The sequence below is a fragment of the Hyperolius riggenbachi genome, chromosome 4 (assembly GCF_040937935.1).
Source record: "Hyperolius riggenbachi isolate aHypRig1 chromosome 4, aHypRig1.pri, whole genome shotgun sequence".
Classification (NCBI taxonomy): Eukaryota; Metazoa; Chordata; class Amphibia; order Anura; family Hyperoliidae; genus Hyperolius; species Hyperolius riggenbachi.
In genome coordinates, this window is record NC_090649.1 from 85295311 (window position 1) to 85323306 (window position 27996).

The 27996-nt window shown below is 45.7% G+C and overlaps 2 long non-coding RNA genes across 2 annotated transcripts in view; one reads left to right on the forward strand and one right to left on the reverse strand.

Moving 5' to 3' along the window:
- Positions 1–27996, reverse strand: part of LOC137570402 (uncharacterized) — a 223646-nt gene that overhangs the window by 132014 nt on the left and 63636 nt on the right. The window lies entirely within an intron of this gene.
- The window catches only part of LOC137570403 (uncharacterized), a 45420-nt gene that overhangs the window by 14290 nt on the left and 3134 nt on the right, over positions 1–27996 (forward strand). Inside the window, exon 2 of the long non-coding RNA XR_011031022.1 lies at positions 1565–1804. This is a non-coding gene — a long non-coding RNA (uncharacterized lncRNA). The remainder of the gene's footprint in view (positions 1–1564; positions 1805–27996) is intronic.

Sequence of the window (27996 nt, forward strand, 5' to 3'; positions counted from 1 at the left end):
GGGCAGTGGGCTGGCAGCGGGGGTCGGGCTGAAGAGGCAGCGGGGTGGAGGGAGGATTACGCAGCATTGGTATACATTACCTTGTCCCCGCTCCTTAACTTCATAGCTTGCAGGAGTCCTGCATCCAGCCAATCACCATGCGGAAACTGAAGCCGCATGGTGATTGGCTGGATGCAGGACTCCTGCAAGCTATGAAGTGAAGGAGCGATCGCCGGCCGGGACAAGGTAATGTATACCAATGCTGCGTAATTCTCCCTCCACCCCGCTGCCTCTCCAGCCCGACCCCCACTGCCAGCCTACTGCCGGCTGCCTCTCCACCCTGACCCCGCTGCCTCTCCAGCCCAACCCCCGCTGCCAGCCCGCTGCCTCTCCAGCCCGATCCCTGCTAAAAAATATAAACATATAAAACGATAAATATCGTTTTACGTTAATTACTGCGGCGCCATTCTGACACTATTGGCGCTGTGCGCCATTTTTGCCTGTCCCCAAATGTCAAAACTGCTCTGGTCCATAAGGGGTAAACAAGGTCTGGGTGCAAAGTGGTTAAAGTAATTTTGTAGTAGATGAAATGTAGATACCAGTTTTACTGAATGTTTAACAAGGTTTACATTTTATATATTTTTTTCCATTTACCACATTCAATTTTCAAGCGTACTTATATTGTAAAATCCTAACAGTTGAAAGATGTGAAGAGCAAGAGTAAACAAGCTGATAGCATACAGTAAATAAGTACTTTTACACAATGCCTTCAGTTCAAATGAGGTTTAGAGATTATGTTTCTAAAATTGAGAATTCCATTGCTTGGCGGGTAGCAAGGACAAAGCCATAGAAACAAAAGCATTGTGCTTTACAATTACACCAGAGCCTAAACTTTCCAGTGGCCCCGCCAGTGATTTTAAGCAAGTCAGAAGTAATGTTTGTGTCAGCATGGGTGAAAAGCAAAACGGCTTAATGGATATTGTGGTGGCACTTTGAGCATTCTGAACCCCGAGTCATAATTGATTTCCACATTGCAGGCTACGCAACAAGTAATTAAATGTAATAACATCTGCTAAATGCATCTACAATGGCAATTACCTCGCATTTGTTTTTCAAGCTTTCAAAAAAAAAATTATTGCAAATGATTAGCATGTGGTTGATTTCAAATTACAACCTTATTGTACAAATGAAATGGAATGCACAATACAAGAAGGCCATCAAGGTGAACAAATAGTTCCTAAGTGTGATTGGATGTCGAGGCAGGACATAGCTTCTTGGATCAAAGCTAGAATTTGACTTATCTGTTGGGGAATACCTGTTCTCTTCTTTAAAGGGGTTCTGTGGCCCTTTTTCAAAATTAAATTTAAATGAAGAGATATGTACAAATCTTTTTTCCCTTGTCTTGTTTAGAAACAGCTGTGCTGTCTCTCTCCTGCTCCTTTCTAATTATTCGTCTAGTTAGACGAATATTGTGCTGCAGGAAGAAGCAGACAATACAGCAGCTGTTCCTGCTTGCTAACTGCCTCTCCCTCCCCCTGCTGCACATCATCTTATGAGTCATCCCTGACCTTTCTATGTGCTCCAGCTAACAGGGGGAAGATCTGCCTCACTCCAGTGATCTGCCTCGCTTCATCGGAAGAAGGCGTGGCTAAGTGCCGAAACGTGTTGTGATGATAGACGGCTTGCCGAGAGGAGTAGGAGCCGGCGGTTGTCCCCAGTCCACCTGCCTTACATCATGCACGGATCCTGTAAGACCTGGCCAGGCTCAGGAAGTAAGAGCGACTCGCTGGTGGCCCTCTACATGTGCAATACTTGCACATTAATTGTAAGTGCAATTGTTTAATGCGTGTTAATAGTGAATAAAGAGTTAATGCACCATAGGAGCGCACCTTTGTCCTCTTGTCACTATCTGGGCAAAGTTTGGGAACCCTGCCATTAACAGTGTAAGAAGGCCTGCAGTTTATATTTTCCCAGTGAAATTTGTTTTTGGCTCTGTCCACTTTTTGTAACCTGGACACACAGTCACTCAATGACCAAGTTTGTGAGCTTTCGGGTCCTTAGCATCATTAAAACAAATCTGATTAGCTGTTTGTGGCTCCACCCCCTTTTCTGAATTTGACCCAATGACCAACTCCAGGTTTGAGGCTTGTGCCATTAACAGTGCAAGAATGGCAGCAATTTTAATATTCCCCTTGAAAATCAACAGGTGAATATTGATTGGCTTTCTTAGGCTCTACCCACTTTTCTGAATATTAATCCCAGTCACCCAGTAACCAACTGCAAAGTTTGAGAACCCTGCCATTAACAATGAAGAAGGGCTGCAGTTAACATTTTCCCAGGGAAATCTGTTTTTGACTCCACACAGTTTTTGTAACCTTGACACACAGTCACTCTATGACCATTGTGAACTTTCGGGTACCTGGCATCAAAATTGTGTGAATAGAAGCAGTTTCTCCAGCAAAAATTTTGATTGTCTGTTTATGGCTCCACCCCTTCAGTGAATTTGAACCCCAGTCATTTAATGACCGGCTGTAGCAGGTTTGAGGCCTCTGCCATTTACAGTGTAAGAATGGCAGAAATTTCAATATTCCCCTTGAAAATCAAAAGGTGAATTTTAATTGGCTGTTGTAGGCTCCACCTACTTCTCTGAATATTAATCCCAGTCACCCAGTGACCAACTGTGTCAAGTTTGAGTACCCTGCCATTAACAGTGTAAGAATGGCTGCAGTTTATATTTTCCCATGTAAAAAGTTAGTTGTTTTTGGCTGTTTCTAACCTTGACAAACAGTCACTCAATGACCACGTTTATGAGCTTTGGGGTCCTTGGCATCAATAGGTTGAATTTTTCTGAATTTAAACCCCACTCTCCCAGTGACTGTCTGTACCAGATTTGAGGCATCTGCCATTAAGAGTGTAAGAATGACAGCAATGTAAATATTCCCCTTTAAAATCAATAGGTGAATTGTAATTGGCTGTTGTAGGCTCCACCCACTTTTCTGAATATTAATCCCAGTCATCCAGTGACCAACTGTGTCAAGTTTGAAACCTCTCCCAATAACAGAATGACTGAAATCAATCTAACAAATCTAATTAGATAGTAAAAAATGGGTACAGCGCTCAGTCAGTGTATATCAGTCTCTCTATCAGTTCATATACAGTAGTTGGCACTTCATAAACATATATATATATAAATATGACAGGACTTACCGGATCAGCTGGCCAAACGGGCCCGTCAGCGCGATAGGGGTATTGGCCACCCCTCAGCCACCTCAGGCAACCATAGCAGGGCACTTGTACTCCAGTGATCGTCGCCTCCAAAAAAAACACCTCAACGTAGCGTAAAAGTGCAAGCACAGGCGTAGCAATCGCCATAGCATCCATAGCAATGCTACGGGGCACGCTCTGTCCCTACGCCACAGGGTGCCCGCAGCTGAGAGGACTTTTTTTAAAATACATATTTTTTAAAATATATATATATATATATATTTATGATGAAGCCGGGGCCACCCTCCTCCTCCTCTCCAGTCCCCATCCTCCCCAGTCCCCTTCCTTCCCACGAGTATAGCAGGTGAGGGGGGACTATTTTGGCTGGCGGATCGATACTTCCTCCCTGGTCAGCCGCCAGACCCAACAATTACTTTTTAGTTCAGGCCAGGGAGGAAGGAGGAGTGGAGTCCTGACGATGGGGAACACGAAGAGGACCGGAGCAGTTGTGACCCAGCAGAGGCTGCCTGAAGTTCTGGAGAAGCCCCTGGCTGGACCTGGTCCTAACATGCGCCTTAGGTGAGACTTGGGCTATCAGCCTATTATCACTGCTGCTAGTGGGAGAGCTGCAGCTGTCAGCCTGAGGACGGAGTTTACATTGACAGGCTGACAGCTTTAGCTCTCCCACTAGCAGCAGTAGTAATAGGCACCAGCAGGCAGGCACTCACTCACCTCCACCTTGTTCCAGGCGATGCAGGTCCATCAGTCTCCTGTGTAGTGCAACTACTCTGCACTTCCTGCTCCTCCGTTTGGGCTCTAGTGCCCGATGTCAGAAGCAGGAAGTGCAGAGTAGTTACACTACAGAGAAGAGAGAGGGACCTGCAGCCCCTGGAGCAACAAGGAGGAGGAGGTGAGTGCTGCCTGCCTGTCCTCCACACTTTGCAGCTCATTAATTCTGGGAGGGGGTAGAGGAGCTATCACACTGGAGGTAGGGGGGTTGGGACACTTCTAGGTAGGTAGGTGTGTGTTTTTATTATACTGGGGGGTGGGGGAAGGTACAAATCTACTATACTGTGTGTATGGGGGAGAGGTGGAATAGGGGACACAGCTAGCTATTATACTGCAGAGGAAAGGGGGGGGGGGTCAGGAGGGGGCACAGATCTAGCTTTGTCTGCTACCTCCAGTATGTACAGTATAAGGTGATACTGTATGCCTGTACTTAAAGGGAAGGTTCAGGGAGGGTGGTTAAAAAATAAAAATCAATTTCCACTTACCTGGGGCTTCCTCCAGCCCGTGGCAGGCAGGAGGTGCCCTCGCCGCCGCTCTGCAGGCTCCCGGTGGTCTTCGGTGGCTGACCTGACCTGGCCAGGCCGGCTGCCAGGTCGGGCTCTTCTGCGCTCCAAGGCCCGGCACTTCTGCGTCCCACGCCGGCGCACTGACGTCATCGGACGTCCGCCGGGCTGTACTGCGCATTTCAGCATGGCCGATTTGAGCCTGATCTCCGATGCAACCAATTTCGGGTTGCAATCGATTCCATGTATCAATCGTACATGCTGGAAAAAAGGCTTTTAAAGGGAATTCTTTCTGGCATGGCCAGGCAAGCTCATATTTGCCAGGCACCACTTTTTTGATTGAAACATTGAAGTTCATAATTATGAGTGAAAACAATCACCACCTATAACACTGGTTATCATTCTAAATCAGAAATGTCAAACTCCATCTCGTAAGGAGACAAAATCTAAAACATAGTAAAAGTCACAAGCCAAATTGTTTATTAAAGCGGAATATAACCCTGCATTTCAACTTTGCTCTAAAACATTATTTACAGTATATTATATGCAACCAGCATTTTTTTTTTTACTAGACCAGCATTGGAAGGGTTACACAGGGCTTTAAAGTCCCTGGAGATTTTTGCAGACGCATCCGAACTTGAGTTAAATACTTTTTGTTTACACAAATGTATCTAAGTGTTTATTGTGACTCATCTCTCTCACTGGGAAGGAGTTGGAGGACAGGCAAAGAGTGTGTAACATTTCTAAATATATACATATAACTAAATAGAATGTAACTATCTGAGCGTCTGCACGGAACTTAAAACCTCTGTGTTTAACCCTTCCAATGCTGGTCTAGTAAAAAAAAAATGCTTTTTGCATATAATATGCTGTAAATAATGTTTTAGAGCAAAGTTGAAATGCAGGGTTATATTCCGCTTTAAGATTTAACATTTATTAAACAGTTTAAAATAAAGTGGCATAACTATATTGACCATGGGGGGCCTGCTCCTCCCCCTTCTGCAGAGTAGCTCAGTGGAGCAGTTTTATATTTACCTGCTTCAGTGCTACATTAGGTCTCCTGCATACTTCTGGCTCTGAATGCATTTCATGTGATTGGGAGCTGGGGGCATGCTGGCACGTTCTGCTGGGAAAAATGGAAGATACAAGACACAGCACAGGAGCAGGTAACCATTTCAGTGTTCCATTGCATTACTATGGCCTCAATTCACTAAGTAGTTTAGACTAGTCTACTGATGGTTTTTAGTCTACTGATGGTTTGGTGTAAATCAGTTGCATCAAAAGGGAATTCACTAATAAGTACCGAATGTTTTAGACTGGTTTTTAGACCTGGTCTAAAACATTTGGTTATTAGGTGGGTAAAGCAGGGGAAATGATCAAAAGAAGCAATTCAACAACGAGTAGCTATAACTGACATCCTTCTCCTCTGATAAGCTCTCCTCTGGATACAATACCTCACAGAATTACTTTACCGACAGAAATCAGCTAGTCTAATCTTGGTCATAAAAAGTGGGCGTGGTTACTCCTTGTTTGCCTTTGTGAATTGCATCTTTTGATAATTTCCCCTGCTTTACTGACTTAATTACCGAATGTTTTATGCTGGGAATACACGGTACAATTTTGTACCGTGTAATCGAGCCGCTGATGGCTCGATTGATAATTTCCGACGTGTCCGATCACCCGGCGGATCGGTTCCCCGCTTGATACCGCGGGCAGGACAATGGTAAAAAACGAAAAGATGATACGAAGCGCCCGCGGGGACGAGCAGGAATCGATCCGGGCACCCACAGTGGACGAGCGGCTCGATTACACGGGCAGAAACGTACGGTGTATGCCCAGCATTAGACCAGGTCTAAAAACAGGTCTAAAACATTACACCATCACCAAACCATCAGTAGACTAAAAACCATCAGTAGACTAGTCTAAACTGCTTAGTGCATTGAGGCCATGTGGGGAGATGGTGCCAGTGGGAAAGGTGTGTGTGTTTGACCAGCCATAAGGGGAGCCCCATGCTAACTTCATGGAAGGGGTCCCACGTCATTTATTGCTGCCCCCAGGCTCTAACTGACACTGTCATGCTCTGGGTGGGTAGACAGTGTACTGTTGTACTGTTTACAGTGATGTGCATTTGAAGCTCTTGAGGGCCACATACAATTGCAAGGATGTATATGACATATGTGTATGACACCTGTGTTCTAAATGAATAGGGCTCAAGAAAAGATAATTCTTGAGAAAAGTTTTGTGATTTAGCACCAATAATGACTTTATACATTTTCAGTTACAGGTGCTCAGTTGCCTTGAAGTTTACCAGAGATGTCGCATTACAACTTTTTTTTACTTACAGCCCCATAAACACAGATGAGTTCCTCGTCGTCCTCCCGCCGTCCTCCGTTTAGTGGCAATCAGCCCCGGTACCAAGCTCAGTGATGTCAGCCGGGGTCTTCTGTGCAGGCAGTGGAGGTCTGCGCATGCGCAGAAGACCCCGGCTGACCCAGACTGGAGCAGACTGGGCCAGTTACCGGGGCTGATGGCAGACGAACGGAGGACAAGGGAGGACCAGGCTTTGCATCTTTGTAATGTGACATCTCTGGTTTTCTTTAAAAACCATCCCAACACCATCACAAAATGTTTTATGAACCTCCCCATTAGGGAGGTTCTAAACTGAATATGCTGTTGGGGGAGGCATCATTACTTACCAGCAGGGTGCTGCTCCTCTGGTCCCCCCCGTCCGTTTGGGATGTCCGCAGACTTGCCACTCCAACCACAGTTTGTATATTCCCAGCAGTTTTGTACGCACAGCACAATGCATGCTGGGAGATGCAGTCCAGTGACTGTGAGTACTGAGCTGGACTTGCAGTGAGGAAAGGATGTGCAGATTTTATAAATTAGCAGAAAAGGGTGATGGTTAGAGGAAAACGGGGGGAGTAGAATCAATAAATCTATGCTAATGCAGTCTCTCCTTTAAAGTGAACCTGAACTAAGTAAAATAATTTAAAATAAACACATGCTGTACCTGCAAATGAATATTACATACTTACCTCACCATCAGTTCCTCTCAGAAGCTCACCGTTTTCTTCTAACAAAGATTCCTTCCAGTTCTGACAAGTTTTTGTCAGAATGGAAATATATCAGAAGCTGTTATGGGGTCAGTGCCATTTTTAAAAAGGAGGATGGAGAATTCCATTGATCACAGTGGACAAACAGGACGCAGGAGAGGAGAACTAGATTGATGAGTAGACTACACAGAAGGTAAGTATGATGTACGTATGTTTATTTTGACTTTTCCTTTGCAGTTCAGGTTTGCTTTCAGATGGCCATACACTGTTTTTTAGCAGCCTGATGTAGCACACAATTCATCTGACTGCAGGAAAACAATCATTTTAACAATTCATGTCACTCTATCAGACTTTGAACGCACTTGTGTTGCCTGCGACGTTGTATTGCCAGACACTATACAAAATTCTCCAGACATCAATCCCCTGCTGCACAATTTACAATCTCACTTTCGATGATGAGGCCTGAGATTGATCACAGTTGTATTGATCGAGCTTGCAGAGGTCAGCAGATTAATGGCATATTTAATCAGAGTAATTGAATATGCTAAAAGCTCGGTGAAGTCGCCTGACCACCTTTAGATCTGATTATAAACTGTACAGTTCAGATCAACTTAAATCTTTAATCTGGGGTCTGGTGTGGGGTCGCATACTATTAGGGGAATTATGTGGATGATTTAATTTACACATCTAGCTGCTGCAGCTGAATATTTAGGGCTTGATGCACAAAACAGTGCTGTTAGCACGCTGTGAAAAGTGCTTCGCACAAAATTCCGCATGATAACGGTTATCGCGTGGAAAAATTTGCGTTTTTTCGCACGTTAACATTACGTTTTCGCGTGAAAAATTTGCGTTAGCGTGGAATGCGACCGTTAACGTGCAGAAAACTCTCATTGACACGCGAATGCTAATTTTTGCACGCAATAACCGTTTTTTTCATGCAAAAACGTGCGTTTTAGAGCGAAAAGCCGTGCTAACAGTTAGCACCGTTTGGTGAATTAAGCCCTTAGTAATGCAGTTTTTTCCCCATCACAGCTGTATTGAAATTTTGCTTTTGATATCTGCTTTTGATATCTGTTAAGCTAGCAGCTCAGTCGTGTTTCCCTTATTATATCAGTTGATATATATCTTTGTTAACCTCTGAACTTTGGTTTCATATTATGAAATATTATTTCTCCGGCCCTGGTGGGGCGATTTTGCCCATTCAAAGTGCTGTGCGCGCAGCCAGCACTTTGCTAGCCGCGCGCACAGCTTGATCTGCAGCGATCGCCCGCACGCATCGGCGAAAGAGGGCCCCCCTCCGCCAGAGCCCTGCGCTGCCCGGACCAATGAGTTCCGGGCAGCGCTATGGGCTGGATCGGGTGCGCCTGACGTCAGGACGACGGCTGACGTCCATGACGTCATTCCGATCGTCGCCATGGCGACAGGAGAAGCCAAACAGGGGAACGCGTTATATACGCGCTCCCCTGTTTGCTATTAGTGCCGGCGACGATCGCACTAGAGCAGGGGTCTCAAACTCACGGCCCGTGGGCCATTTGCGGCCCTCGATACAATATTTTGTGGCCCTCGCCGGCAAAAGCTTCCTTATAGTTTGCTTCAGTGCTCCCAAGTAATACGCCGCATCCCCGCCGCTAAACGAGGGCTGCAGAGCCCCCAAATCGCTTGGGGGGGCAATCCGCCGGCATTTCCTGGAAGGGGCAGAGCTTTTAGCTTCAGCTCTGCCCCTCCTGACGTCAATCGCCACCACTTCCGGCCCCTCTCTGTGAAGGAAGAGTGAGCGGGGCTGGCAGAGGCGGCGATGCGCCGCGATTGTGAAATTACTTATGCTTCCCAGCCTCATCCTGACTTTGCCTCCTGCGGCCCCCCAGGTGAATTGAGTTTGAGACCCCTGCACTAGAGGGACACATGCGCCCTCTAGTGGTGTTTCATGTAGCTACCACTCTGGTAGCTTTAACAGAAACAAAAAAAAAATTAAAAAAAAGATTTTTGCTGATTTGAAAAAAAAAAATTAACCGCCAGGGAGGTTAAAATGTTATCCCTTACTGTTTGTAAAATATTAATATTCACATAATAAAGCGATCAGTAAGTGAATTGTAATATATTTTTTACAGTCACTATTTGTAAAACATTATTATCCACACAATAAAGCGATCACTAAGGGGGGTTTTAGGGTTAGGCACCATCAGGGGGGTTTTAGGATTAGGCACCACCAGGGGGGTTTTAGGATTAGGCACCACCAGGGGGGTTTTAGGATTAGGCACCACCAGGGGGGTCTTAGGGTTAGGCACCACCAGGGGGGTTTTAGGATTAGGCACCACCAGGGGGGTTTTAGGATTAGGCACCACCAAGGGGGTCTTAGGGTTAGGCACCACCAGGAGGGTCTTAGGGTTAGGCACCACCAGGGGGTCTAGGTAGAGGGAGGGTTCTGTGTGAGAGTAGGGTTAGGTTTAGTTGTAGTAAAATGTTAGTAATATTTACTAATGTTTTACAACAGTTATACGAACGTACTCATATATTTTTTTCATCGTTATAAACAATTTTTTCAGGTTTTATTACATGAAGAAACGATAAATGAAGGTTATACACAATATTATACAACTATAACGATTATACATATACTATCATTTTTTAATAAAGGTAATTATAAGTTTCACTTTTAAAACTGGGAAGATTATTGTTTTTTACAATTTCGATTTCATCCACATTATTAAATATTTTTTAATTTGTTAAACATTATTGTAAACAAAATAAAATATTTTTATAAACGCTATTACCACTTATCGTTTACACTAGTGTTGGGCGAACACCTAGATGTTCGGGTTCGCGAACGTTCGCCGAACATCGCCGCGATGTTCGGGTGTTCGCGCCGAACTCCGAACATAATGGAAGTCAATGGGGACCCGAACTTTCGTGCTTTGTAAAGCTTCCTTACATGCTACATACCCCAAATTAGCAGGGTATGTGCACCTTGGGAGTGGGTACAAGAGGAAAAAAAATATTTGAAAAAGAGCTTATAGTTTTTGAGAAAATTGATTGTAAAGTTTCAAAGGAAAAACTGTCTTTTAAATGTGGAAAATGTCATGTTTCTTTGCACAGGTAACATGCTTTTTGTCGCCATGCAGTCATAAATGTAATACAGAGAAGAGGTTCCAGGAAAAGGGACCGGTAACGCTAACCCAGCACCAGCAGCAGCACACGTGATGGAATAGGAGGAGGCGCAGGAGGAGAAGGCCACGGTTTTTGAGACACAGCATCCCAGGCCTTGCATGAGGACAAATAGCGTGCGGACAGTGGCGGCTCCAGGAAATTTTTTTAGGGGGTGCTATGCAGGTGCTGGACCAATTTCCGGGGGAGCTGACGACCTAGCGCGCCGCGGCAAAAAATGGGTGTGGCTACAACCTGCGGCGCGCGAAGCGCGCCGTGGCGAAAAAATGGGCGTGGTCATGACCGGATGAGGGCGGGGCTAACTGTAATTTAAAGTGAACCCAGGGTGAGAGTGATATGGTGGCTGCCATATTTATTTCCTTTTAAACAATACTAGTTGCCTGGCAGCCCTGCTGATCTATTTGGCTGTAGTAGTGAACTGAATTACACCTGAAACAAGCCATGCAGCTAATCTTGTCAGTTCTAACAATATTGTCAGAAACCCCTGACCTGCTGCATGCTTGTTCAGGGTCTATGGTTGAAAGAATAAGAGGCAGAGGACCAGCACGGCAGCCAGGCAACTGGTATTGCTTAAAGGGAGATAAATATGGCAGCCTCAATATTATTCTCACCTCGGGTTCCCTTTAAAAGTGCAACGCAAAGACAGAGGGCCCAAGTTTTGGTGACCCTTTTCCCAGAAAATTCACATAATTGTGCAGGTTTTCTCAAGAAAATACACGTAATGTGAGCAGATTTTAACAAAAAACACGTCCAATGACCCCAATATGCACAATCGTTATCAGATATGGCCCCAATATGCACAATCGGTAGCAGATATGGCCCCAATATGCACAATCGGTAGCAGATATGGCCCCAATATGCACAATCGGTAGCAGATATGGCCCCAATATGCACAATCGGTAGCAGATATGGCCCCAATATGCACAATCGGTAGCAGATATGGCCCCAATATGCACAATCGGTAGCAGATATGGCCCCAATATGCACAATCGGTAGCAGATATGGCCCCAATATGCACAATCGGTAGCAGATATGGTCCCAATATGCACAATCGGTAGCAGATATGGTCCCAATATGCACAATCGGTAGCAGATATGGCCCCAATATGCACAATCGGTAGCAGATATGGTCCCAATATGCACAATCGGTAGCAGATATGGTCCCAATATGCACAATCGGTAGCAGATATGGTCCCAATATGCACAATCGGTAGCAGATATGGTCCCAATATGCACAATCGGTAGCAGATATGGTCCCAATATGCACAATCGGTGGCAGATATGGTCCCAATATGCACAATCGGTGGCAGATATGGTCCCAATATGCACAATCGGTGGCAGATATGGTCCCAATATGCACAATTGGTGGCAGATATGGTCCCAATATGCACAATCGGTGGCAGATATGGTCCCAATATGCACAATCGGTGGCAGATATGGTCCCAATATGCACAATCGGTGGCAGATATGGTCCCAATATGCACAATCGGTGGCAGATATGGTCCCAATATGCACAATCGGTGGCAGATATGGTCCCAATATGCACAATCGGTGGCAGATATGGTCCCAATATGCACAATCGGTGGCAGATATGGTCCCAATATGCACAATCGGTGGCAGATATGGCCCCAATATGCACAATCGGTGGCAGATATGGCCCCAATATGCACAATCGTTATCAGATATGGCCCCAATATGCACAATCGTTATCAGATATGGCCCCAATATGCACAATCGTTATCAGATATGGCCCCAATATGCACAATCGTTATCAGATATGGCCCCAATATGCACAATCGTTATCAGATATGGCCCCAATATGCACAATCGTTATCATATATGGCCCCAATATGCACAATCGTTATCAGATATGGCCCCAATATGCACAATCGGTAGCAGATATGGCCCCAATATGCACAATCGGTAGCAGATATGACCCCAATATGCACAATCGGTAGCAGATATGACCCCAATATGCACAATCGGTAGCAGATATGACCCCAATATGCACAATCGGTAGCAGATATGACCCCAATATGCACAATCGGTAGCAGATATGACCCCAATATGCACAATCGGTAGCAGAAATGACCCCAATATGCACAATCGGTAGCAGAAATGACCCCAATATGCACAATCGGTAGCAGAAATGACCCCAATATGCACAATCGGTAGCAGAAATGACCCCAATATGCACAATCCGTAGCAGATATGACCCCAATATGCACAATCCGTAGCAGATATGACCCCAATATGCACAATCTGTAGCAGATATGACCCCAATATGCACAATCCGTAGCAGATATGACCCCAATATGCACAATCCGTAGCAGATATGACCCCAATATGCACAATCAGCATCACCTGAAAAAGAAAAGAAAAACCCATTTACTCACCTACAGCCAGAAGACCTTCTTTCCCGACCTCCTGTCCCGAGTCCCGACCTCATTGTGGCGCGCAGCGCCCGCGCGCCCACGATCCTCTTCCTTCCCGACGTCACGACGAGACTTCCTGCCTGCATGCAGAGAGCAGGGCTACGGGAAAATGGCCGCCCGAAGCCATGCACTGCAGACTCGAAGTCTGCAGAACAGGGCTCCGGGCGGCCATCTTACCGTAGCCCTGCCTGCTGCTCCGTGCTGCCGCTGTGTGAACTGACTTGGCGTCTTTTAGACGCCTGAAGTCAGTTCACTCCAGGGGGTGCTTTGGGGGTGCTTGGACAATTCTAGGGGGTGCTCGAGCACCCCCTTGCACCCCCCTGGCGCCGCCCCTGCGTGCGGATATAGCAATGCTTTTTGCCGCCATGCAGTCATAAATGTAATAAAGATGAGAGGTTCAATAAACAGGGACCGGAAACGCTAACCCAGCAGCAGCAGCAGCAGCACACGTGATGGAACAGGAGGAGGCGCAGTAGGAGAAGGCCACGCTTTTTGAGGCACAACATCCCAGGCCTTGCATGAGGACAAATAGCGTGCGGATATAGCAATGCTTTTTTCCGCCGTGCAGTCATAAATGTAATAAAGATGAGAGGTTCAATAAACAGGGACCGGAAACGCTAACCCAGCAGCAGCAGCACACGTGATGGAACAGGAGGAGGCGCAGGAGGAGAAGGCCATGCTTTTTGAGACACAGCATCCCAGGCCTTGCATGAGGACAAATAGCGTGCGGATATAGCAATGCTTTTTGCCGCCATGCAGTCATAAATGTAATACAGATAAGAGGTTCAATAAACAGGGACCGGAAACGCTAATCCATCACAGATGGTCATTGTTCATGTTACTTGGTTGGGGTCCAGGAGTGTTGCGTAGTCGTTTCCAATCCAGGATGGATTCATTTTAATTTGAGTCAGACGGTCTGCATTTTCTGTGGAGAGGCGGATATGCCGATCTGTGATGATGCCTCCGGCAGCACTGAAACAGCGTTCCAACATAACGCTGGCTGCCGGGCAAGCCAGCACCTCTATTGCGTACATTGCCAGTTCGTGCCAGGTGTCTAGCTTCGATACCCAATAGTTGAAGGGTGCAGATGGATTGTTCAACACAGCTACGCCATCTGACATGTAGTCCTTGACCATCTTCTCCAGGCGATCGGTGTTGGAGGTGGATCTGCACGCTTGCTGTTCTGTGGGCTGCTGCTGCATGGGTGTCATAAAATTTTCCTACTCCAAGGACACTGCCGATACCATTCCCTTTTGGGCACTAGCTGCGGCTTGTGTTGTTTGCTGCCCTCCTGGTCGTCCTGGGTTTGCGGAAGTCAGTCTGTCGGCGTACAACTGGCTAGAGGAGGCCTGAAATTGCGCGCCGCCTACCTTGTGGCACAAGGCGAACTCGTGCAGCAGTGGGTTCTTCAACAGACTCATCTGTGCTGCTGCTACGACGGCGATGTTCTCGTTCACAAACAAAATCTGGGTCTATGTCCACATTGTCCATACCCTCCTCTTCCATCTCCTGAAACTCGTCATATGTCATTGTGGGGGGCCGCCGCCGTGGAGTAGAGCTCCCCAGAACAACCTCTGCGCAGCTCACTCCAACGTCGTCTTCCAGATCTTGTCGGCCGACCTCCTGCAATTGCAACCCCTCCTGCCCAACTTGCTCTGGGATTTGGGTTTCCGAGTCCTCCTCGGACTCGCCTTGTATTTCAGTGCGCGGTGCATTTCCCACAGTTAATGGTTGTGAATCCGGGCACAACATTTCTGGCTGTTCCTCCATTGACCTTTGAAAGGTGGAAGTTTGTTGGGCTGAGAATAGCTCCTGCGAATACCCCATTGTGTCCTGAGGTAATTCATCGGACTGGTTATCTGGCAGTTGTGTGCGTGGTGTCGCTGCGGTTGTGTCAGCTTTGTGCCCACTGGCTCCTTGTAACTGGCTGAGGACTCGGACCTCGTGCGTGATGTGCTGGTGCTGCTTAACCCACTGCTGGACGCTTGAGAGGTCATCCAAGTAATTATCTGGTCCTGTTCTTTTGGATTTGTGAGGGTTGTTGTCCTGGACAACATGGGCGGTATTGAGTGGGTTTTCTTGGGTGCTCCCCTGTGGCCTGTACGTGAACCGTCAGGGGAAACACCTCTTCCCTTGCCCCTCCCTCTTTCACCGGATTTCTTCCTCATTTCACTTATCCTTAAAGTACACGCTGACTGGCAGCAGTACAGTGGCAGTACAGAAATGCTATACAGTGGTGGGTGAGCGGTGTACCACTATTCCCAGCAGCGACACAGAGCACAATGCTATACAGTGGCGGGTGAGCGGTGTACCACTATTCCCAGCAGCGACACAGAGCACAATGCTATACAGTGGCGGGTGAGCGGTGTACTACTGTTCCCAGCAGACACAGAGTGGCAGTAAACACAATGCTATATAGTGTGGCCGAGCAAGGTACACAGAGTGGCAGTAAACACAATGCTATATAGTGTGGCTGAGCGAGGTACACAGAGTGGCAGTAAACAGAATGCTATATAGTGTGGCTGAGCGAGCGGTGTACTACTATTCCCAGCAGACACAGAGTGGCAGTAAACACAATGCTATATAGTGTGGCTGAGCGAGGTACACAGAGTGGCAGTAAACAGAATGCTATATAGTGTGGCTGAGCGAGGTACACAGAGTGGCAGTAAACACAAGGCTATATAGTGTGGCTGAGCGAGCGGTGTACTACTATTCCTAGCAGACACAGAGTGGCAGTAAACAGAATGCTATATAGTGTGGCTGAGCGAGGTACACAGAGTGGCAGTAAACACAATGCTATATAGTGTGGCTGAGCGAGGTACACAGAGTGGCAGTAAACACAATGCTATATAGTGTGGCTGAGCGAGCGGTGTACTACTATTCCCAGCAGACACAGAGTGGCAGTAAACAGAATGCTATATAGTGTGGCTGAGCGAGGTACACAGAGTGGCAGTAAACACAATGCTATATAGTGTGGCTGAGCGAGCAATGTACTACTATTCCCAGAAGACACAGAGTGGCAGTAAACAGAATGCTATATAGTGTGGCTGAGCGAGGTACACAGAGTGGCAGTAAACAGAATGCTATATAGTGTGGCTGAGCGAGCAGTGTACTACTATTTCCAGCAGACACAGAGTGGCAGTAAACAGAATGCTATATAGTGTGGCTGAGCGAGGTACACAGAGTGGCAGTAAACAGAATGCTATATAGTGTGGCTGAGCGAGCGGTGTACTACTATTCCCAGCAGACACAGAACAGTAAACAGAATGCTATATAGTGTGGCTGAGCGAGCGGTGTACCACTATTCCCAGCAGACACAGAACAGTGAACAGAATGCTATATAATGTGGCTGAGCGAGGTACACAGAGTGGCAGTAAACACAATGCTATATAGTGTGGCTGAGCGAGCGGTGTACTACTGTTCCCAGCAGCGACACAATGACAGGGGGGACCCTGGCTAGCGTGGCTGGAGCGCGAACTACCCTGCCTGCCTACCCAAAGCTAAACCCACAGACAAATGGCGGAGATATGACGTGGTTCGGGTATTTATTTACCCGAACCACGTGACAGTTCGGCCAATCAGAGCGCGTTCGGGTCCGAACCACGTGACCCGTTCGGCCAATCACAGCGCTAGCCGAACGTTCGGGGAACGTTCGGCCATGCGCTCTTAGTTTGGCCATGTGGCCGAACGGTTTGGCCGAACACCATCAGGTGTTCGGCCGAACTCGAACATCACCCGAACAGGGTGATGTTCTGCAGAACCCGAACAGTGGCGAACACTGTTCGCCCAACACTAGTTTACACCACGCGACCTTTTTTCTCAATGCCTTTTTGCATGGATGCCCATATTACTAGCTCCCAGTGCTGGTGTTAGTTTTCCAGCTAGTTGCCTTTTTTTTTCTGCCTGAAGCAAACGTGAGGATGCGCCCGAGGAAAAAAACATTTTCTCCTGGGGCGCATCCTCACGTTTGCTTCACACACAAGTTTGCTACACACACACACACACACATATACAGGGTGGGCCATTTATATGGATACACCTTAATAAAATGGGAATGGTTGGTGATATTAAAGCGGACCCAAACCAAACATTTTTTTAATAAAAAATATTTCGCTGCACCACTCTGACACATAAATAGATAAATAAACACTCCTTCAAACCTATGATCATTTCATTGCATGCTTTTCACCCTTCTCTTTTCATAGCTAGGGTTATACTGGGGGCAGCCATTAGCAATTCCTCCATTGCCGGACATCATCTACTCCACCAGTTTGCCGGAAAAATCCCGGCAATTTGAAAGGAAGGGAAGGGTTCCTCCAATAAATGTAAAATATTTTATATTTGTCATCATGCAGCTGAAAAAAAGGCTGCTATTTATTATTATAATTTAGAAAATAGATTTTATTTCTGAAATCTTGTATTTTTAATTTGGGTCCACTTTAAATTCCTGTTTGTGGCACATTAGTATATGTAAGGGGGGAAACTTTTCAAGATGGGTGGTGACCATGGCGGCCATTTTGAATTCGCCCATTTTGAATCCAACTTTTGTTTTTTCAATATGAAGAGGGTCATGTGACACATCAAACTTATTGACTTATTGGGAATTTCACAAGAAAAACAATGGTGTGCTTGGTTTTAACGTAACTTTATTCCTTCATGAGTTATTTACAAGTTTCTGACCACTTATAAAATGTGTTCAATGTGCTGCCGATAGTGTTGGATTGTCAATGCAACCCTCTTCTCCCAATGTGGTGGTGCACCATAATATGGGTGTCAGGTCCGAGCATTCCTAGATGATCAGTTTCCTGGAAAGTGGATTGGTCATCGTGGGCCAGTTGAATGGCCCCCAAGGTCTCCCGATCTGACACCCTCTTAGACTTTTATCTTTGGGGTCATCTGAAGGCAATTGTCTATGCTGTGAGGATACAAGATGTGCAGCACCTGAAACTATGGCTACTGGAAGCCTGTGCTAGCATTTCTCCTGTGGTGTTGCTATCAGTGTGTGAAGAGTGGGAGAAGAGGGTTGCATTGACAATCCAACACAATGGGCAGCACATTGAACACATTTTATAAGTGGTCAGAAACTTGTAAATAACTCATGAAAGAATAAAGTTACGTTAAAGCACACCATTGTTTTTCTTGTGAAATTCCCAATAAGTTTGATGTGTCACATGACCCTCTTCCTATTGAAAAAACAAAAGTTGGATTCAAAATGGCCAAATTCAAATATATATATATATATATATATATAATTTAAATATATACACACTGTATATACATACACTGTAGGCAGCCCCCTTTGTGAGATGCGGGCAGCTCGCTGGCCATCCAACATCCAAAATGCCTCTTTCTAACTCTCTCTCTCTCTGCATGTGAGCGCTGTAACCATGGAGTGGATGCTGGGAGCGCTGCTGAAGAGTGACATCAGCGCCAGAATGCATGGAGCTGGTGAGTAAGCGTCCTCTCATAGTTGCTTCTTGCCACTGCAGAAGGAGGGACTCTGGAGCTGCCGCTATGAAGGAAGAGAGGGAGGGAGAGAGAGAAAGGGGCACTATGGTATAGGAAGCCTGGAATATTTGCCTGCAGTATAGGAAGCCTGGATTAGTTGCCCCCAGTATGCTGAGTATAGCATGCAGTGGAAGATGTTGTTCTTACCTACTTCCTGGAATCCACCGTTAGACTTCCTGTAATCGCTCAGCTCTCCCCTACTGCCTGATGCAGCTTCCTACATCATGTGATTATAAGGAAGTGATGCCAGCAAGGGGGAGAGCTTAGCGATGAAAGGAAGTATGACATCGCTGGACTCCATGAAGTAGGAGAGTTAGCCAAGGGAATGGGGGGGCAGCGCACGGTGCACAGTGGCTGCTAGCCGGGGCACTGAGGCTGTAGGGGGGGCGGTTGTCACCCCCCTTCCCCTGCGTGCTGAGACCCGGGTGGGCTGCTCTCTGCGCACGCCCTGTCGGACGGCACTGTTTCCACCGATACAGGGGCCCATCTTCCAGATCACGTGTTTTTGTGGCTATACTAGTAACGAGTGTGAAGATCATAATCGCCACTCTTGTTTTTATGACCCTTGTAAGATGGGCTCCCAGGCTGTGAAGTGCACCAAGGGGAAGCAAGGGAAGGGGTGTGAACATCGGAGAGGGGGGGGGGGATAAGGGCTCTAACAGAGTCTTGCTGGGGGGGCCCAGGAGAGTTCTTCCCATCCCGACTTGAACCATAGGCCTGTGATCTGCTCAGAGTGGCCCCCTGGAGTTCATTTCAGTATTTCTTGCAATGCCACATCCCAGATAATAAATAAACGGAAGGTTGTTACAGAAATCGTTAGCTGCCATATGCTGTACACACAGCCAGAATAGAGTAATATTTTCATCTTTTTCCTTTCTACATTGCATGTTCACTTCAAGTGAGCATAGATGAGATTATTGTTTTATTAAATAAAAGTACACAGTTCTCATTCCTACTAATTTTACTGTCATTTTCACTTGCCGTCACAAATTAATGAATTCATAAACTCTGCATTGAAAATAATTTTTCCTCATATTCCTCTTATAATTCATTCTGTAAGGCAATTATATTCATATCATGTCCTTGGCTGGTGGAAATGTGCGCACGTGCGTCAGGCAGGATGGTTGCATAACATCTCCTTTATTTGAGAAGGCCCTGGAGAGACATAAGCTGCATATTGTGGAGGGACACAGAGATTAGGATTCTATAAGATGTCTCTTGCCCTCAAATAATATACAAATAATATTCTGATTGAGATGGCAACCATAGCATGAAAGTGCAGCAGCAATCTAGCTGCAACTTCATACACCAATGAGACCATGGCAACAATAGAAAAACTGTATTCATATTAAAGTGGACCCAAATGAAAAATACAAGATTTCAGAAATAACATCTATTTTCTAACTTATAAGAATAAATAGCAGCCTTTTTTCAGCTGCATGATGACAATTATAAAATATTTTACATTTATTGGAGGAACCGCTCCCTTCCTTTCATAATGCCGGGACAGAATCCGGCAGACTGGTGGAGGACATAAAAAACAAAGAAACACAGGCTGCTACTGATGATGTCACAGAGGAGGTGATCTCAGCTTGTGTGAAATTTCACATAGTTGACGCCCCTGTGCACCTTTCACCTCCCATTCATTCGCCAATAACTTTATCACTACTAATCACAATGAATTGATCTATATCTTGTTTTTCTGCCACCAATTAGGCTTTTTTGGGTGGTACATTTTGCTAAGAATTATTTTTTTCTAAATGCATTTTAACGGGAATATTAAGAAAAAAAAGGAAAAATTCATTATTTCTTAGTTTTCAACCATTATGGCTTTAAAATTATACGTTACCACAATTAAAACTCATGTATTGTATTTGCCCTTTTGTCCCGGTTATTACACCATTTCAATTATGTCCCTATAAAAATGTATGGCGTCAATATTTGGTGCATTTTTTCAATTTTTACAAGCTTGTAATTTACAAGTTTATAATTTAAAAATGTTTGGAGTGAGGAGGTAAACAGATAATTTTAAATGTAATTGATTGTGTATTTTTTTTTAAATGTATGTAGATGCAGTTTTACTATTTGTCCACAAATCCTGTAAGCAATAGCTCTGGCTTACAGAAACTGAAGGGATGATGTGAAACTGTGTTCCCATTCATTAATCCCAGGACTAATGGAAGGGGGCAGGAGCGTGCGCGGGAGCACGCCTGGCTCAGCTGCCACAGGGCAGGCTATCTGGATGAATATATACGTCCAGAAAGACCTAAGTGGTTAAAGCTGATCACCTGACCCTGCCCACTTCCTCCCAAATCCAAGTCCAAATCCAAAAAAGCTTTATAAGCAGGACCAAATACATTTAGGGTTGCCAAAGCAAAACATTAGTGTTAGCATGGGAGGGGGTGGTTGTGGGATTACAGGGGTGGAGAGGGTACATTATAGGAGGTATACAGTCTATAAGGGTGGGGAGGATATAGGGGATGCCTGGGACAGTATAATGGGTATACAGTCCATGGGGTATTATCATGTTCCTCTCAGTTGGTGGCAGGCCAGGCAGTGACATATCGGGCAGATATTTGCACCTTTGCTTCTTGTTTCCCCAATAGGATGTAGAGTTTCCTCTCCTCATCTGAGCAGGTGAAATCCGGGATGTGGGCGGAAAGGCTCTAAAAATTATTAACTGTTTGGGGACAGATTAACAATATTACAGCTGAGCAAGTCTCTTATCACTGCTCCTGCTTAGTGTATTAAGAAAGCACCCTCGCCATTTTATAAAAGGTAAAAGAGCTGCAAGAAATGGTTTCTTATTGCAGGCAGGGCACCGTCATAAAAAGCATGTGCGTAAGGAACTATTGCTTTTTTTATACACTGAGCAGGGAAATACTGGAGCCGGGTTTCGGGTCACAAAGAGTTAATCTATGCCACCAGTGGTAGGAGAAGTGTGAGGTCAGGTGATTTGTTTTGTGTTGCTGAATGAATATCCATTCTGCTGGCAAGGAGCTACAGAGAAATGCAGACGCATCCGAAGTTTAGATAGATACATTTAAGTAAACACAATGTAACAAGTGTGGAATGTGACTCACTCTCTGACTGTGCAGGAGCTCCAGTACACAGAGAGAGTGAGTCACATTCCACATTGTGTTTACTTAAATGTATCTATCTAAACTTCGGATGCGTCTGCATTTCTCTCCACGGAACTTTAAAGCTCTGTGTGTAATTCTTCCAATGCTGGTCTAGTAAAAAAAAATGCTGGTTGCATATAATATGCTGTAAATAATGTTTTAGAGCAAAGTTGAACTGCAGGGTTATATTCCGCTTTAAATACAATTATGACAAAAAAATATATTTGTGCAATGCAAAACATGTTTTATTTAAAGAGAACCCAAGGTGGATCTTTGGGGGGCAGATGGGTTACAGAGCCATGTTCTCTGCCTAATGACATGGCTCTGTGTCCCCCAACTGCCAATCTCTGCCACCCCACCGCCGCGCTATAGCCCCCCCCCAAGTTTAGCAACAAGATTTGCCGCTAATTCGGAGGTAAGCAGAGGGGAAGGAATTCCCTGTTTAAAACGCCCGACAGGGGCATTCCTGCAGGGTTTCCTGAGCTGCCATTGGGCAGCTCTCTCTCCCTGGCCCCGCCTCCTGCCGCTCCCCCGCCTCCCTGCACACTATGAGAGATAACACAGTCTCTCAGCGCAGCGCTGTGACCCAGGGATCATGCAAGTAAAAGTGGGCCATTGTGGTCCACAGGAGCGGCGGGGAGCAGCCGTTTTTGCGGCTACCTGAGGATCAGGTAACCTACTTTTTTTTTTTTGAGTCCCAACTCAGACTCTCTTTAAAGGTGTTTAAAAGTATGAAGTAGGGCTTTCTCATTATCATATAGCATATATTGGGGTGCTGCACAAGTCATTTTGCCATTTAATGCAGTTAAGACTTATCTTTATATTTACATACTTCATCCAGGACAATCGTACACCGATTGGTGAAAATCATGCCACAAGCTCTCCTTGCACATACTCTGGGCTGTTTATCTACAGACACACCCAGTTACCACTTTCTATTCAGCTGCTCAATCAACTCCGCTACCCAGACAGAATGAAAAAGAAAAAAAATCTAGATTTGCTTTAGGCTGCATTCACAGTGGAAGGTTGCATTGTAGTGCGATTTTAAAGTCACAACGAAGCATTATAAAGCAACACAAAAAAAAAGTGGTAACGCACATTAACGCTGTGTTACCATCGCATACAGTAGGTACAGTAAAGCGTACAGGCAATGAAAAGTCTGCTTTCCTATACCTGGTAACGTGTGCATTTAGAGGTAACGCTACACGTTACAATGCGACGCTAAAGTCGCACTGTGAACGACGCATAGGATTAACATTGCCGTGCGGTAAGCTGCGTTATAACAGTTTATAACGCAGCTCCGCAACGCCCCACTGTAAATACAGCCTCAAAGAAATATCCCATAGAACGATGATTATTAATATTTGTAGTAAGCCGCCAAATAAGATGAGATCAGTGAATGAGTGACAAGTTTAGCTCCTGTGGACCCCATTCTTCCTCAGACCTGTACGTCTTCAGTTCTCCATATTCTCCATATTAAAATTTCTACTTGAAACTGTTCAAAAATAGCTTCAGCATCTCAAGCGATCAACAGATCAAACTGTGTTTAAAAGGTTTGAGAGATGCACAACTAAATATAATGTTGTGAAACATCAAAATTGTACAGGAGATGGCATTGGTTTCTTTCATCTGGTATTCTATTTTAAGAGGTATCATAGCCGCCTGTTAAAAAAAGCAGCAATGTTGTTTCAAGGCTTTCTTTCAAATTAGAGGTTGCAAGAGTGTTTTGATTTTCTCTTGTGAGCAGATATTTTCTCTTCAAAAGGTTCTGTGAAGAAGCGTCGTACTGACATCAGTGATCCCGGCGTCTGGCTGTACATATCCTCTTTCAATGGCTAAGCGACAGATTTATTTTTAATCAGATAAAGCAATGTGGCATAGAGCTTTACTTAAGGTTTGGCTGCAGTTCCTGAACAGTATTAGTAATTAGTGTAAGTATTAGTAATTAGTGTGGGAAATATAAAAGGCGCCATCGCTGACTTAGTTACATAGGACCTGACACATAAAGCTTAGTAAGGCCGCTCTAAGCTGTGCGTGGAGAGCATTATTGTTACCTATCACACCTCACTGTAGCCTGCAATCATGCTCGATTAAATATGTATGCATGATATTTATGTCATTCCTGGTGTGAGCCAGTACATTATGAGTTATGTGCCTCTTTATCATAGAGTCCCTTCCCCACCATAGTACCTACCTGTGCAGCTCCCCTCATAGTGCCCCTTGCCATACTGCCTGCCTGTGGAGGACCCCTCACAGTGTCCACTCAATGTAGTCCCCAACTCCCCTCCTGTTGTGCTTCTCATGATGCCCTCACGCCACAGTCCATCTCCTGCTGTGCTCACATCAGGCCCGGATTTACCTCACAGGAGCCCATAGGCACAGATGTCCTGGCACCTTAGAATTTGCCCTCCAGGAGCCTACAAATCCCCACCGAATCACACCACAAGTGTGCTGGCTGGCCAAGCTGTCACTTCTCCCTTACTTCCCATGCCGTAGGTAGCCGGAGGTACCCTCAATATTAAGTAGCTAGAGATGCCTCCAAGTATTAGGTAGCTGGTGGAACCTCGGTATTAAGTAGCTAGAGGTGCCCCTGACTGAAGGGAGATCTCGTCAGTGGAATGCCGAGAGCAGGGTGAGTAACCTCTCATTTACAATTCTCATCAGGACTCTGCATAGGGAAGGAGGGAAGGAGGAGTTTGGGGAGGGGAGTGAGATGACTTTCCATCATCAGGCACCTGCAGGCACGTGCCTACAGTGCCTTATTGTAAATCCAGCCCTGGCTCTCATATAATACTGCAAGAAAGAAAAAGGTCCAGCTGCTCACACTGCAAAGCTTTAGCAGCAGGGAGTCGACCACTCCACACCCGGATCTACCTGAGGTGCAGGTATACACAGCAAAGAAGAAAGGTGACTGGGTCTCAGACCTGGATCTTAGTACAAATTAGCAAAAATGTACAGTGGGATGCGAACGTTTGGGCAACAATGTTAATTGTCATGATTTTCCTGTATAAATCGTTGGTTGTTACGATTAAAAATGTCAGTTAAATATATCATATAGTTTCTTATAGGAGACACACACAGTGATATTTAAGAAGTGAAATAAAGTTTATTGGATTTACAGTCAGAAAGTGTGCAATAATTGTTTAAACAAAATGAGGCAGGTGCATAAATTTAGGCACCACAAAAAAGAAATGAAATCAATATTTAGTAGATCCTCCTTTTGCAGAAATTGCAGCCTTTAACGCTTCCTGTAGGTTCCAATGAGAGTCTGGATTCTGGTTGAAGGTATTTTGGACCATTCATCTTTACAAAACATCTCTAGTTCATTCAGGTTTGATGGCTTCCGAGCATGGACCGCTCTCTTTACCTCACTCCACAGATTTTCAATGATATTCAGGTCTGGGGACTGAGATGGCCAGTACAGAATATTGTACTTGTTCCTCTGCATGAATACCTTAGTGGATTTTGAGCAGTGTTTAGGGTCGTTGTCTTGTTTAAAGATCCAGTGAGTTAAAGAGAGCAGTCCATGCTCGAAAGCCATCAAACCTGAATGAACTAGAGATGTTTTGTAAAGATGAATGGTCCAAAATACCTTCAACCAGAATACAGACTCTCATTGGAACCTACAGGAAGTGTTCAGAGGATGTAATTTCTGCAAAAGGAGGATCTACTAAATATTGATTTCATTTCTTTTTTGTGGTGCCTAAATTTATGCACCTGCCTCATTTTGTTTAACCTTTTCGGGACCGGCCACCTACCCCCCCTTAAGGACCAGGCATTTTGCGCGGGAAGGGGGTGCGCGCGTTTGGGGGGGTCAGGCGGCCGGATCCCGTGTGTGGCTGGCTAGAGTGGTGTCCCCCATGGTGGCCTGTGCCTCCCCCTTCTGCCCGCAGCCTTCACTTACCTTCCAGGCTCCAGCGATGAGCCGCACGGGACCCTCTTCTCCGGCAGGCATCTCCGTTCTGTCTGAAGATCAGTTCCGGGTCGCGGCTTGATGACGTCATCAAGCCGGGACCCGGCGCTGATGTCAGACGGAGCGGAGATGCCGGCCAGAGCGGAGGGGGGTGCCGATCGTCGCTGGAACGGCAGGGAGGTGAGTGGATCCTCTTCTTCCCCCCCCCTGCCGCCGCAGCTGTCAAACTGATCACTACGATCCGACGGCGATCGTAGTGATCACGTGATCAGCAGCCATACGCGATGGCTGCTGATCACTCGGGGGAGATGTCGGCTGTCATATGACAGCTTAATCTCCCCCTCCGGGTGCGCACGATCGCGTCGGGAGCGGAAATTGCGGGCCGGCGTAGATCCTACGCCGCATCAGGCTAGAACAGCCACAAGTGCGGCGTAGGATCTCATTAACATGGTCCCGAAAAGGTTAAACAATTATTGCACACTTTCTGTAAATAAACTTTATTTCACTTCTCAAATATCACTGTGTGTGTCTCCTATACGAAACCATATAATATATTTAACTGACATTTTTTATCGTAACAACCAACGATTTATACAGGAAAATCATGATGATTAACAAGGATGCCCAAACTTTCGCATCCCACTGAATATTTCACCATAGCAAAAGATAACATGGCGATTTGGCCTATCTTTTGCTATGGTGAAATAACTCATTGGTAATTTGCACTAAAATCCAGGTCTGAGACCCAGTCATTTTTTTTCTTTGCTCTGATATAATACTGCCTCATCATAGTGTAACCCCTTGCAGTGCTGCCATATAGTGCCCCTTCATAGTTTGCCTTTCTGTTATGCTTCTCTCTACTTTCCACTCACCATAATGTGCCCTCTTTATTTCTCCTCTATTTCACTTACCCCATAAGGCTACCCTGTGGTACCTAGAAAATTAAATTTAAAGTAACCCAGTATTCCAGTCTAGTACAGTGCAACCATACCACTGATGATAATGGCATATAAAGAAAAACAGAATCCCAGTATAGTATGGTACAATCATACCACTGGCGGTATATAGAGAACCACAGTATTCCAGTCCAGTACACTGCAACCATACCACTGACAGTACATAAGGAAACCCAGTATTCCGGTCTAGTACACTGCAACCATACCACTGGCGGTATATAGAGAACCACAGTATTCTGGTCCAGTACACTGCAACCATACCACTGGTGGTATATAGAGAACCACAGTATTCCAGTCCAGTACACTGCAACCATACCACTGGCGGTATATAGAGAACCACAGTATTCCGGTCTAGTACACTGCAACCATACCACTGGCGGTATATAGAGAACCACAGTATTCTGGTCCAGTACACTGCAACCATACCACTGGCGGTATATAGAGAACCACAGTATTCCAGTGCAGTACACTGCAACCATACCACTGGCGGTATATAGAGAACCACAGTATTCTGGTCTAGTACACTGCAACCATACCACTGGGGGTATATAGAGAACCACAGTATTCCGGTCTAGTACACTGCAACCATACCACTGGCGGTATATAGAGAACCACAGTATTCTGGTCTAGTACACTGCAACCATACCACTGGGGGTATATAGAGAACCACAACATTCTGGTCCAGTACACTGCAACCATACCACTGGCGGTATATAGAGAACCACAGTATTCTGGTCCAGTACACTGCAACCATACCACTGGCGATATATAGAGAACCACAGTGTTCCAGTCCAGTACACTGCAACCATACCACTGGCGGTATATAGAGAACCACAGTATTCCAGTCCAGTACACTGCAACCATACCACTGGCGGTATATAGAGAACCACAGTATTCCAGTCCAGTACACTGCAACCATACCACTGGCGGTATATAGAGAACCACAGTGTTCCAGTCCAGTACACTGCAACCATACCACTGGCGGTATATAGAGAACCACAGTATTCCAGTCCAGTACACTGCAACCATACCACTGGCGGTATATAGAGAACCACAGTATTCCAGTGCAGTACACTGCAACCATACCACTGGCGGTATATAGAGAACCACAGTATTCCAGTCCAGTACACTGCAACCATACCACTGGCGGTATATAGAGAAGCACAGTATTCCGGTCCAGTACACTGCAACCATACCACTGACAGTACATAAGGAAACCCAGTATTCCGGTCTAGTACACTGCAACCATACCACTGGCGGTATATAGAGAACCACAGTATTCTGGTCCAGTACACTGCAACCATACCACTGGCGGTATATAGAGAACCACAGTATTCCAGTCCAGTACACTGCAACCATACCACTGGCGG